The sequence below is a fragment of the Acomys minous genome (assembly GCF_964271855.1).
Source record: "Acomys minous genome assembly, chromosome: 11".
Lineage (NCBI taxonomy): Eukaryota > Metazoa > Chordata > Mammalia > Rodentia > Muridae > Acomys > Acomys minous.
Window position 1 is genome coordinate 74,233,747 of NC_140492.1, and position 13,855 is coordinate 74,247,601.

Here is a 13,855-nt window from a genome sequence, read left to right on the forward strand (position 1 = left end):
CTCCTTTAGCCTTGAGATGAAAGAAGTCTAAGCAGACAGGGTTTCTCTGTGTTGCCCCTGCCTGTCCTAGACTCACTTCGTAGACCAGGCTACCCTCAAACTCACAGAGATCTGCTGGGATTGCAGGCGTGTGCCACTGTGCCTCGCTTATTTTCTTAAGGTTTAATCTAGATGATTGGTGCAGATACTGTTGCACACTATTCACCAGAGAAGACTGCTCAGACAAGGATTTCAGCCAATAGAACGTCTTTATTAGCCTGTGACTAACTGGATGCTCGGATCCCAGTGTAGCCCTGAGCTTTTCTTGGGATGAGCTTTTAAACACAAAAACCATAGCCTGGGCTGGCATACTTCAGTTAACAAGAACACTCAGTCAGAAGCGGAACTGCAGAAGCCAAGAAGCAAGGTTGGTACACTTTGAGATTTCCCCAGGACTCTGGGCTTTGATGGATTAGGTCTTTGCTTTAGTTTTGGCAGATGGTTCTGTCTATGTGCTGAGTTTTATGGCCTGAATGGTACTTCCACCATGGAGTCAGTTGTGTTAAAGTCTGGGGCCTGTGCTGTGGGGAATTCACACCCAATGCCATCAGAGGAACAAGGCACCTTGACCTTTGCACCGTGATCAAAGCTCCTGTGATGTCTCACACAGAAGTCTTTGAGACTACGTTGATGTGTGCACTGTCTATTTTTGCCTGATAAAGTGCTCAAAATCTATTTCATTGTGGGTACTGAGGCTTAGGAATTCACATAGGATGTATCAGGCTTGACTTCCGAATGTCCTCATGATGTCTGGCCTTGACACGACTCAAACTTTTTAAAATGATTTAAATGACTAGTGGCTTCATGTATTAGTCTCAGTGTAGAGAAAAAGAACAGATAGATCGAATATATATATATATATATATATATATATATATATATATATATATATATATGTTCACAGAGATCTACCTGTATGTATGTGTGTACACACACACACACACACACACACACACACACACACACACACATATATATTGGATTTATTAGAGTGCTTGACAGGCCTCTTAGTGGTCCTGATAGTCCAACAATGGCTGTCTCCCCAAGAATCCCATAGTTCAATAGTTGTTCAGTCCAAGAGGCTGGGTGTCTCTGCTGGTCTTCAGTATACGCTTGTGACCCTGAAGAAGTATGCTCTAACGCCAGGGAAGGAATCAACTTGCCAACCAGAGTGAGGACAAGCAGGCAAAAATCAGAAGCTTCATCCTCTTATGGCCTTTATGGAGGCTGAACCAGAAGGTGTGCCCCAGATTTAAGGTGGATCCTCCCACCTCAAAAGATCCAGACTTGGGTGGGTCTTCCCACTTCAAATAATGCCATGGAGAAGAATCCCTCACCCAAGAAGCTTGGGTTTCCATTGCTTCCAGATGTGGTCAAGCTGACATGTGAGAAAAAGCATCACTCCACAGTTACCGTGGGATGTGGTGGCTGCAGGACGGGGGAGGGGCGGTTCTCCAGATGCACCAGCGTTTAGCCTCTCTTCAAGACAAGATGGCAAGAGTGACACTATATAACTCCCAAGGCCAGGTTCAGAAGACAGCCTCCCTTTCTGGAAGCTACCAAGCTTGCCATTTTGTTTTCTTTTTTCCAAGACAGGGTGTCTCTGTGTAGACCTGGCTGTCCTGGAGCTCACTCTGTAGACCAGGCTGGCCTCGAACTCACAGAAATCCACCTGCCTCTCCCTCCTGAGTGCTGGGATTAAAGGCATCTGCCACCATGTCCCACAGTTCTGTCGTGCTCTATTGGTCATGGGCAAGTCCCTAGGGCCACAGAAAAGTTAGGGGAGAGAAATTGCCTTCAGCTCCTGATGAGGTGTGACAGGAGATGCCAGGCCTGTCCTCCCAGGACCATGCAAAGCTCACCAGATCACTGTTTTCTTTCCATTTGTCATCCTTTTTGTATTCATGAGTTGCTTCTGGGCACAGAGAAGAGCTTCCATTCTCAAGGCAGTTAGTTAGCAGTCTCTCTCTCTCTCTCTCTCTCTCTCTCTCTCTCTCTCTCTCTCTCTCTCTCTCTCTCTCTCTCCAGGATCTCTTGTAGCCCCAAGTGGCTGTAACTTACTATGTAGCCAAGGATGCCCTTAAGATTCTAGACCTCATGCCTGAGCTGGTGCTGGACCAAACACAGAGCTTTGCGAACGAGAGGAAGCACTTTACTCATTGGCTACATCTATTGCACTCTCATCAGCTTCTATTTTGATATTCTAAACTGGTCCAAAGATAGATCTTTGAACGTGAGCTCTTTCAAGCTGGCTCCTATATCTTGGTATCTATCCATATGTAGAGAGTTCACATATATTGTTAAGCTTATTTCTAGAGAATTCATATATGTATGTATGTGTATATATATATATGTGTGTGTGTATAGTGTTATGTGTATATATATACATGTCCTTATATAGAGTTTCTATGTCATTGCTACAGGCAATGGTACCAAGTCATGCAGAATTTAAATCTCTGAAACTTTGAGCTTTTCTTTATTTAAAGTTTATTATCTAGGACTTTTTTTTTAAATCACAGTGATTGAAAGCTGACAGCTGCATGCACACATCCTCATAAAGAATTCAGCTCAGTTTCTTAGGGTTTTCTCTAAGAGCTGTACTTGTCACTCTCTGTAGCAGCGAGAATCCTACCTTGCATTATTCTCCATATATTTGCTCAATTTTCCAACCATGGCATCTGCCTCTTTTGACTTTAATCTCTGTTGTCATCTCTGAGGGGAAGGCAGAAAAGGGAGGAGAGGGGCACGGAGGCAGAGGTTGCCTGTGAGTCTTCTGCAGCCCAGCCTCCACCACATCTCTGATACTACCTGACGCTGTGTCGAACAGCTCTTTTAGCCCTTCTTTTCCTCGTCCCAGCAGTTCTAGCAGTGTTTCTGTTTCTAAAGGGTCCCATCCCCACCCTCAGAGTCTTGTGGGGCTTAGGCTTCAAACTCGCTGTACAGCTGAGGACGGCCTCGAGCTCCTGATGGTCCTGTCTTTGACTCCTATGTATAACCATGCTTCTCACCATGAGAATAATGGACCTAACTGGGACTGGAGAGATGGCTCAGTGGTTAAGAGCACTGCCTGCTCTTCCGAAGGACCCGGGTTCAATTCCCAGCACCCACATGGAGGTTCACAACTGTCTGTAACTCCAAGATCTGACACCCTCACACCAATGCCCATAGATTAAAATTAAATAAAATATTTAAAAAAATAATGGACCTAACCTTTGAAACTGTAAGTAAGCCCCCCCCAAATAAATGAGTTACTTTGAGTTGACCTTGGTCATGATGTCTCTTCACAGCAATGGAACAGTGACCAAGACACCAGGTTTTACAAAATCAAATGATGTCACTTGTGTGACGCATGGCACGAAAGTCTAGTGCCATCTCATTCACACCACCTCTAAGATGGAACTAGATTTTTGCATGGGATTTTCAGAGCAAACATACATGGCAATACCCATTTCTTTATATGTTAACTTGGGAAGTTAATGATAATGTTGATGATCATGACAGGAGCAGTAGAGTTGGAAGACCATGGGAGCTGCTGCTGTAGCTCCACGGTAAAGCACTTGCCTGGCATGTGGGGTGGGGGAGGCCCCATGTTCAATTCCTAGTCCTGGAAACACACACGCACGCACGTGCGCGCGCACACACACACACACACACACACGTGCACGCACGCATGCACGCACACGCGCGCGCGCACACACACACACATGCTCTTATCATTTTCAGTGTTTGTGTGTTTCCATTGCTTTCTCTTGCCAAGGCCTGAGCACAACCCTGGTATCATCTTTACACAGGGATCCACTTATGTTGTCATTCACTCTCTTATGAGCAGGCCGTGCTGCTGAGAGCACTTTGCTCTGTGTCAGAGGCCCTCAAACCCATTGCCTTTCTGCTTTGCTTTGACCTTTAGGCTGTTTTCTTCTGGAAAGAGACTGGGGGCCGGCGGGGGGGGAGAGAGAAACACTAGGAAGGCTGAAGACTGGAACTTGCCTCTCTTCACACTGTCTTCTCACCTTGGCACTTGGGGAGGGTGACAGCCCCCAGGCTCTCTCTTGCTGGCTCTACAACTCTCGACCTTTCCTATGCTTTGGAATAGTTCCGTCTTGATATCTGCCCTTCTGTGGTCTCAGTTCTCTGTAGTCACTTCTGATTTGAAGGTACTGAGTGGAAAGTTACAGAAATAAACAATTTGTAAGTTCTAAATTGTGTGTCATTCTGAGTAAGGGCGATGAAGTTTGCACTGACTGGTTCCATCCCACTCAGATGTGAGTCACCTCTTTGTCCAGTGCATCCCTGCTATATAGGCTACCCACCTGCTAGTCAGGGTGGATTGTACTGGTATATAAATGCTTGAGTTTTAGGAACCCTTATTTTACTTAGTAATGGCCCCAGAGCACAAGAATATTGATACTGATAATTTGAATATTGTAAAAAGAAGCCATATACATATGCAGTTTTTCTTTTTAAGTGAAAAGGTAAAAATTCTTCACTTAATAAGAAAATTAAAATGTGCTGGGCAGTGGTGGTGTACACCTTTAATCCCAGTGCTTGGGAGGCAGACGTCGGTGGAGCTCTCTGAGTTTGAGGCTAGCCTGGTCTACAGAGTGAGTTCCAGGACAGCCAAGGCTACACAGAGAAATCCTGTCTCAAAAAACCAAAGCCAAGAAGAAAGAAAGAAAGAAAATTAAAAAGCTATACACTAAATTTGGTAAGATCCACAGTAAAAAAAAAATCTTTCTGTGAAATTATGAAGAAGCAAAAGAAAATTTGTGCTAATCCCCCTCCCCCCATCTGTAAAAGAGAGAGCCACAGTGTGACAAGCGCTCAGCTGACAAAGGTGTTAGGCTTATGGTTTCTATACTGCCCTTGGTTTTAGATACCTACTGGAGGTCTTGGGATATGTCCCTTGTAGTTAAAGGTGTTTGCTGTAAGCAGCCACCCCTGGCCTGTTGAGGGAGAGTCTCGTGTATTCTAGAGTGGCCTCAACCCCCCTGTGTAGGGGCTGAAGAGATGGCTCAGCAGTTAAGAGCACTGGCTGCTATTTCACAGGATCGAGGTTCAATTCCCTGCACCCACCTGGCAGCTCACAACTGTAATTCCAGTTCCAGGAGAATCCAACACCCTCACACACGTACATAGAGACACATAAAACAAAAATAAACTAATTTTTAAAATCCCTGTGTAGTTGGGAATGACCTTGAAGTTTTGATCCCCCTGCCTCCACATCCTGAGTGCTGGAACACATCATCCACCATGTTGACTTAAGTGGGGCTGGAGATTGAACTACAAATGTAATCCATTTGCACAAGGGCAGGCATGAGATCTAGCTAGCTTCATTTCTGTCGCTGTGATAAAATACATGGTCAAGAAGCAACTCAGGGAGCAGGCGTGATGGTGCACCTTTAATCCCAGCACTTGGGAGGCAGAGGCAGGTGGGCCCTGGTGAGTTCGAGGCCACCCGGTCTACAAAGTGACAGCCAAGGCTACACACAGAGAAACCCTGTCTCTGAAGAAGGGTCATCATTGTGGGAAAGTCAAGGCAGAAATATCACACACATACACACACACACACACACACACACTGAATGCACACATGCTCATTTGCTGGCTTGTGCTCAGCTGTATTTCTTCCCTTTTATTCAATTCAGGACCTCCTGCCTTGTTGAGGGACAGGTCTTCCCAAATCAATTAACACCAGTAAGATGACTCTCCATAGACACACCCATAGGCCAACCCAATGTAGACAGTCCCTTATCGAGACTTTCTTCCCAGGTGACTAATCAAATTAATAATTAAAGCTAACTATGATAGCATGGAAAGCACTGTCACACCCCTGAGGCTTTCCACTCCCCACAAGAGGGACTTGCTTCATAGGCAAAGTAGAGAGTAAATCCTAGGCTTGTCACCTTTACGGTCCTTGGCTGCCACACAACCCAGGCTCAGCAGCACTGTGCCAACTCTGATTTACTCTCTAAACTAGGCAAGTGACTATCTGTCAAGACTTAAGAATTCAGCAAGATGCTGAACACCAACTGCTGGTACACACGTCTGATTTCTAAGAAATGAGTTCTGTTTAAATCTACTCGGCTACATGGGCAGCCACACGGCTCACACTCTCACACTTGATACTCAGAGCCATGCAGCATGCATGTGCACACACACACATACACACACACACACACACACACACACACATCACAGATACATCCCACTATACTGCCTTATACTCACACACACAATTTTATACATACACACTCATATTCCCTTCACACTCAAATGCTTATGGACACACTCACAAGCACACATGACATGCTTGCATCTTTACTCACACACTTGTGTTCTCTCACACACATATTCTCACACCCATATTTGCACACATGTACATACCTGCCCTGACTCTTGGGAAAGAGGCTGTACCGTCCTAGGTCTCTGCCCAACTGTGATGAGCAGCTGTCTGGGCATGTGGGGACTTCAGTGAAGGCCACCTCCCACCCCTACTCAGGGGCTCACCGGTGTTTTGGCTAGTGGTCACCCTTTGGGTAGGCATATGGGCAGTGGCTATGGCTTATTACCAATAGGTCCACTAGCCATAAGGCCAGTAGCCACCCTCGAACATGGCCAGCTCATCATCCATCTGTGGTCTGCCTCAGGGCATCTCCCAGTGAGGACCCCAGATACCACTGCTTGGGTTACCAGAATCTGACTTGAGTATTTTATCTTAAAGTAGGGTCTCACTATGCTTCAGCCTTGTGAACTCCCAAGCACAGGCGTCATCGGCTGGACTGCAAGCCCCGGCATCTCTCTGTGTGTTTGTGTTGCATTCTTTTCGTGGAAGCTGTACTAGTCTCAGACATAAAGCTAACACATCTGGACCAATGAGTTCACTAACACCGTCGAGGCTCAAAACAAGGTGGACAGTGTTTCTGTTACTCCAAAAATATCTATAGATGAATGTTTCTTGATTCTGGGCTTAGGGTGGCACTGGTCCTCTCACCTCCAGCCCAGCCTCAGTTCCTGCCTGAGGCTTCTCTGGCCTCCAGTCTGGAGCTCTCTGAGTGTGAGCAGCTGCCAGGGTGACCCGAGCTGCCGGCAGAGAGCCTTACCTTGTCCCCTTCCTCAGCTTGTTACAGGGGACGAATGTTCAAAGCACAGGAGAGCAGAGGTCTCACCATGTAACCCCGGATGTCCTAGAACCCATGTAGACCAGGGATCAGGTAGAAGGGAACTCACACCGGCTTCTCCTTGGCGTCTCCTCTACTGAGGAGGGCGCTTTTCTGCAGTGAGATGCTTCTTGCAATCCGCATGGGACTGAGCATCCCAGCCACAGCTCGGGTCTTTTGCTCTCCTTGGCATCTGGTAGTTTTCTGTGTCCCTCTCAGGCCTTATCTACAGCTCCACAGGAGTGGACATTTGTTAAGTGACGTGGACAGAAGGCCCACTCCGCTCCAGGATCCAGCTGTGTAGAACAGACTGGCCTCCAGCTTCCGGCAGCCCTCTTGCCTCTGTGAGTGCTAGGATTATAGCGCTGCCTTGGCTTCTCCTGGAGTCAGCCAGGCCCATGGTGGCCTCTAGGCCTCTGGTCTATGTATTATTGAATAGAACGGGTGCCAAAAAGCATCAATTAGCCAGTCTCTAGGCCAAAACTGCCCAGAAGCTTGGAGGCTGAGTCACAGACTGGAGGCCTGAAGTCTGCTCTGTGTTCTTTTTGTAGTCCTAGGCATTTGTCACCATTAAGACTCATTAGAAGACCTCCTTTCCAGGTCTCCACCAAATTGCTGCCTTTGCATCAGCTCTGGTGAGCAGCAGGGCCCCTGGCTCTTATCTCCCTGCCTGCCCTTTCTCTGACCACAGAAGGCTGCTCTCTCCTCTACTCAACCATCCATACCAGTGTGGGCTCTGAAATAAGTCGGCCGAAGTTGAGCAATGAACAGTACATTTTGGCTTTATGAAATAATGATACTTTTCTGATTTTAAAACTTATTAATAACATGGAAAATGGTTTGGGAAAATAATTCAGTTGCTAAATTGCTTGCATTGGGGCTGAAGAGATGACTCAGTGGTTAAAAGCACTAGCTACTCTTCCAGAGGACGCGGGCCTGATTTCCCAGCACCAACAATCTCCTGTCCTAGGGAATCTTCTTTTGGCCCACACAGACATTGCATACATGTGATGCACATACATGTATGTAGGCAAAACACTCAGACACATAAGATAAAATCAGGGGGGAAAAAAGGCTTGCCTTGCAAGCAGGAAGATCTGAGTTTGACTTCAAGATCCCTCATAATAAAAGCCACGCATGGCGGCACATGTTGTATCCCAGCACCAGGGAGGTAAAGGGACAGGAGGCTCCCTGGAGCTACTGGTCTTACTAATTTAGCTCACTTGGTGAAGTCCAATGAAAGATTTTGTCTCAAAACCACAAGGTGGCTTCAGGAAGACAGCTGAGGCTGGCTTTTTTGCCCTCCAGTATTCACTCACATGTATGCTCCCCTCCACACATACATGTACCCCCTCATGTGAACACACACACACACACACACACACACACACACACACACACACACACACGTTCCCCTGTCAGGTGTGATCATGTGTGCTTGCAGTCTCAGAATTTGGAAGGTACAGGAGTGCTTGAGTCCAGCCTGGGCTACAAGAGACCCTGAATCAGAAACAAAAACCAACCAAACAAGGAAACTGGAGAATACAGGGCTAGACGCATCGCTCAGTGAGAGAGTGTAATCTTGGCATGGGTGAGAACTGTAGCTCAGCCCTAGCAGTAACACACCGATGCTGCTGCTGCTGCTGCTGCCGCCGAGAGGAAAGGGAGGAAAGGGGACAGAAACAAAAACAGTTCTGAGCTCTGCTTTCTCCCTGGGGTGGGGTGGGGGGGGTGGGGGGGTGGGGGGGTGGGGGGGTTGGGGGGGTGGGGGGATGGAGGGATGGGGGGATGGGGGGTGGGGGGATGGGGGGTGGGGGGTGGGGGGATGGGGGGTGGGGGAGTGGGAGGATGGGGGGTGGGGGGGTGGGGGGCGGGGCGTCCTGGTGCTGCTGCCTACCAGGCTGGGAAGGAGAAAGTGGAGTTGGAATGAGTGAGTCGGTAGGATCCCAGTCCAAAGGGAAGTGTGTGTGTGTGTGTGTGTGTGTGTGTGTCCTTCTCCTGGGTTTTCAGTGTTATGTTTCCTTGGGAGCATCCAGGCACCTGAGCGTGCAGGCACAGGACTAAGGAACAAAGCCCATGTGGGCCGGCAGGTCAGGTCGGAGAGTTCCGGTCTAGGGTTGACCACCTTCTCTGAAGCCGCTCTTCCGGTGTTACAGCCCTTTAGCGTGCAGCTCTCTGGTGAAACAGCCAGGGCACTTTACTCAGGTGCACAAGGGCTGTGCGAACCTTGGGGCAGTGGGAGGGGATCTCCGGGGTGGGCTCATATCATTGGTTGGGGCTGGAATGCTGGCGATGCTTTAGTTACATGGAGAGGAATTCCAGGTGCCAGGCTAGTGACTGTACTCAGAGAATTGCGGAGGTGGGGGTGGGGTGGGGGGGAGTAGTGCTGGCAGGGAACAGGGAGGGAGGGTTACTCTGGCCAATCTCAAGATTGAGATTTCTGGGGTTTGGACACATCACCCCTCTCTAGCTACATGCTGGCTTCTCTGGTCGCACAGTGTGGTGGTGCACAGCTGTCATTCCAGTCCTGGGAGATGGAGGAAGGAGGGTTAGGAGTTCAAGGCCAGTTTTAACTCAGTCATAAATTCAAGGCCAGCCTGGGATACCTGAGGTCCTTCTAAAACAAACAAGCAGGAAGAAAATACAAAAATAGTAGTATACAAACTGATTTTTGCTGTAGTGAGCACTAGTTTCCAACCATCCAAGGCCCCAGCAGGTGTCCACTGTCCACTCACTATGCTCCTGACACTGCCTCTGCCACAAGATTCTGTGCTGTAGGCGATTATTAGGTAAAATAACTTTTTTGACCTGTGTGTGTGTGTGTGTGTGTGTGTGTGTGTGTGTGTGTTACATCTATGAGGACTACCTCAGGTGTCATTCCTCAAATTCCATCTTTTTTATGTTTTTCTTTAGAGAGAGGGGCTCTCACTGACCTGGTAGGGTGCTGAGGAGGATGGATGGATACACATGGCTGCCAAGTTGTCTGGATCTGCTATCAATTAAGTGCTAGGCACTGTTTCCCTTTCCTCCCCTTCCTCTCCCCTCCTCCCTTCTCTTCCCCCTCTCCTTTCCCCTCCCTCCCATTGTGTGTGTGTGTGTGTGTGTGTGTGTGTGTGTGTGTGTGTGTGTGTGTGATGGAGTCTATGTACCTTTCTCTGGCCTGGAACTTGCTCTGTAGACCAGGCTGGCCTTGAACTCACAGAGATCTGCCTGCCTCCGCCTCCTAAGTGCTAGGAGTAAAGGTGTGTGCTATCGTCCCTCTCTGAGGGATACTGCTTAAAATGGAAAGACTCATGCTAAATGTAGGTGGCATCTTCTGGTGGCAACTTAGAAGGGAGATGGGAAAAAAAGGAGGCTTGCTTTTTTGCCTGCTTGCCCTCATTCTTGCTGGTAAATTCATGAGTGCTGCAACTGCTGCACTCCTCCCTGATACCAGAACTAGCTTTTTTAGGCTTCTAATGTAGACTGAAGACTGGCAGCTATCAGGCAATTCACCCTCGCAACTACCAGATTTTTTTTTTCTCTTTTGTTTTTTTTTGAGACAGGGTTTCTCTGTGTAGCTGTGGCTGTCCTGGACTCACTTTGTAGACCAAGCTGGTCTCGAACTCACAGAGATCTGCCTCCTGAGTACTGGGATTATAGGCATGTGCAACCGCACCTGGCTTAACCATCACATTCTTGACCTTAAAAAAAAAGATTTATGTAAATGAGTAGTCTGTCTTCCTGTATGTCTGTATGACAGAAGAGGGCATCAGATCCCATTATAGATGGCTGTGAGCCACCATGTGCTTGCTGGGAATTGAAATCAGGACCTCTGGAAGAGGAGCCAGTGCTCTTAACCACTGAGCCATGTCTCCAGCATGGTTCTTGACATTTTTGCTGTGACACAGCCATTGTTGAACTACCTAGATTGTATGGTATACATCAGTCTACTACAGCTGGCTAGCTAAAGGGCCCCAGATCTCTTCTGTGGCCCCCCTAAGAGCTGGGATTATAGACCCAGGGTGACCTATGTGCCAAGGGTCCCATCTGAAGTCCTCTTTGACTGATCTTTGGTTGCCTTAGAGCCCATCCAGGTCCCAGGCAAGTTGAGGAGGCGGAGATGGGAAGGTGGAGGATGAGGTGGGGGGGGGCGGGGTTGGGTTGAGTTAGATAACAACGTGGGCTCAGATTCCTGCCTCCCTTTCTCTGCTTCTGCTACATTCCAGACCCAGCCATGGTGCGGAGGGGGGGGGGGGAAGGGGGCCTGGTTTTCAGGTTTCCTTCCTCAGAAAGAAACCTTTTTTTTTTGGTGGAAAAATAAGGCCCAATCCCACCTGCCCTGGCAGCCGTGGCTCCTGCTTTCTGTGTCAGGTTTGCTGTTCTCTTCCTGGCTGAGTCTCACACATACCTCCGGCTCTGGCCTGGTAGCTCGGTCCCTTGGGTGAGCTACCTCCAGCTTGCACTCATCTGCTCTCCAGGCCTCCCCCACTCCCATCTGGTGGCTCTGGGAGAGGGTGTCAGGCTACACGCAGTTGGAGGACAGGGGGACGCAAACCACCATCTGGAGACTCAGCTACACGAGCCGACTCACCAGGGAACAGAAAGGCAGCGTATACTTAAGGAGGTTTTGCCAGGGGCTCTGGAGGAGTTGTGTGGGTGGGGGGAGGAGGAAGACAGATGGATGCGTGGGTAGCAGGGGCAGGGCTCAATCAGGACCTCCCAGATTTGCATGCCGGCATCATCCTCTCCTGGGCTTGCTGCCTAGTGGGCAGCTGTGTCCCCTGGGGGCGGGAGCTCTGGGGACAGGCTAGGCATCGGCCCACTAGTCAGAGAAAAGAGGTTTGTAGGGGAGAGGAGTGGTTTACGGGGTAGCAGGGAGATGTGAGAGGGTAGGTGTAGGAGTGTATGCATTATGCACATGTGTGAAATTAAACAAACAAACAAAAATCCCTGCCTCTTTGCCTGGTTCTGCCACCTCCCCCACCGCCAGCATCCGGGTCCTTACTGCCCCAGACCAACAGCAGTAGATTATGTTGCCTTCCATGGAGCATGGTCGTTAGCACTGGAATGGGCAGCCTGGGTGATTGGGGAAGGGCTCAGAGAAACAAGGCAGACAAGGCTGGGGGAACAGGAGTGAGGCCTAAAGGCACAGGTAGGGTGGACAGGCCCTGGGCTGAGACAGGGCTCGGGAGGAAGGAGTGCAGCAGGCCTCCCCTAAGTCTAGGGATTAGTTCAGGATACTTAAGAGGCAGAGATGAAGTTTATTGCAAGACTTTTTGACTTTTGATAGTTTACGCAGTAACAAGTTTCCTTACGGCATTTTCATAAATACTTCGTTTGGGATCACCCGTCATCCTATCCTCTCTAGCATTCTGAGGCTGTACTTTATTCAGGCAGCTTTAACGCTCTCTGTAGCTCCCCGAGAAAGCCCAGGGTGAGGCTGCTACTTGCCACCTCCTTTTCCTGTTTGAGGAAGGGATCACAAACCGAATGGCACAAACTATAGTTGGGGACTCTGAAAACTGCCCCTGTGGACTTGGCAGGCCCTGCTATCTATCTTGGTGGCGACTTGGTCGCTGGCTTTGTGCTCCTTCGTCTGTTATCCCTCATCCCCACTTTGGGAGCTGCAGGTCACATGCCAGGCTGATGCCTGCTACATGGCTGGACTGAGCCCCACCACTGGTGGTTCAGTCATCTTGACTTGAGATGATGCATTGACCCCTAAGGGCACAGGGAAGGCTTTCTGTTGTCCCGAAGAGCAGTTTCCTTGTTTACTGGGGGCTCCTGGCTGCTTGACTCTGCATGTGCGTACCGCCGCTGAGGCCTCTGGGAGCAAGGTCCACCCAGTCCAGCTACTGGTTGTCTGTAAGGTGGACGAGGTCTCAGAAGTTGAGCTGGAGGTCATTGTGGAGGGATGGAGACCTGCAGGTCTAGAGTCAGATGGGGAGTTGGGTCTAGGCAAGGCCACCTGCTGTAACAGCTCCCTGGCAGGTTCCTAACCTGTTCAGGCACCTCTCGAAGGACCAGTCTCTTGCCAATCATTTGGGCTCTGTAGTCCTATGCCCTTCATTAGAACATTGAGCCTTGTCTAACTCTGATACCCACCTGCTGAGATGGCCTTTCCAGGCTGTGGTCTTCCACACCCTGACTTAACTACCTGGACTGTGGATCTGAGTCTCAGCATCCTTCTCTTATGCTACCAGCTGATTTTTCCCCTTTTTTGGTTTTTCAAGACAGGGTTTCTCTGTATAGCCTTGACTGTCCTAGAACTTACTATGTAGAACAGGCTAGCCTCAGACTCTGAGATCCCCTGCCTCTGCCTCTCTTAGTGCTAGGATTAAAGGTATGTGCTACCACATCCAGCCTAAAGCATCTTCACAAGTCAGGTACCGCAGTTGTTCTTGGCAAAAATGGTTTCTAGATGGCACACAATACCTTTTAACTTGACTTGGTTATAGAATTGTATTTAAATCCTGATGCACAGCACCATGCTGCAGCTTTGTTTCCATGGCAACCCCAGCTCTTCATGACTTCCCTTAGCGAGAGGCTTCTAAGGGGTATTTTAAGAGTATTTGGTGTTCTGGCGTGAGTGTGAAATACCGCCCACCCCCAGCCCCCCAGCCCCCAGGCTTGAGTGTTTAGACATTTGGTCCTCAGCTGGTGGTGCTGCTTGGGGA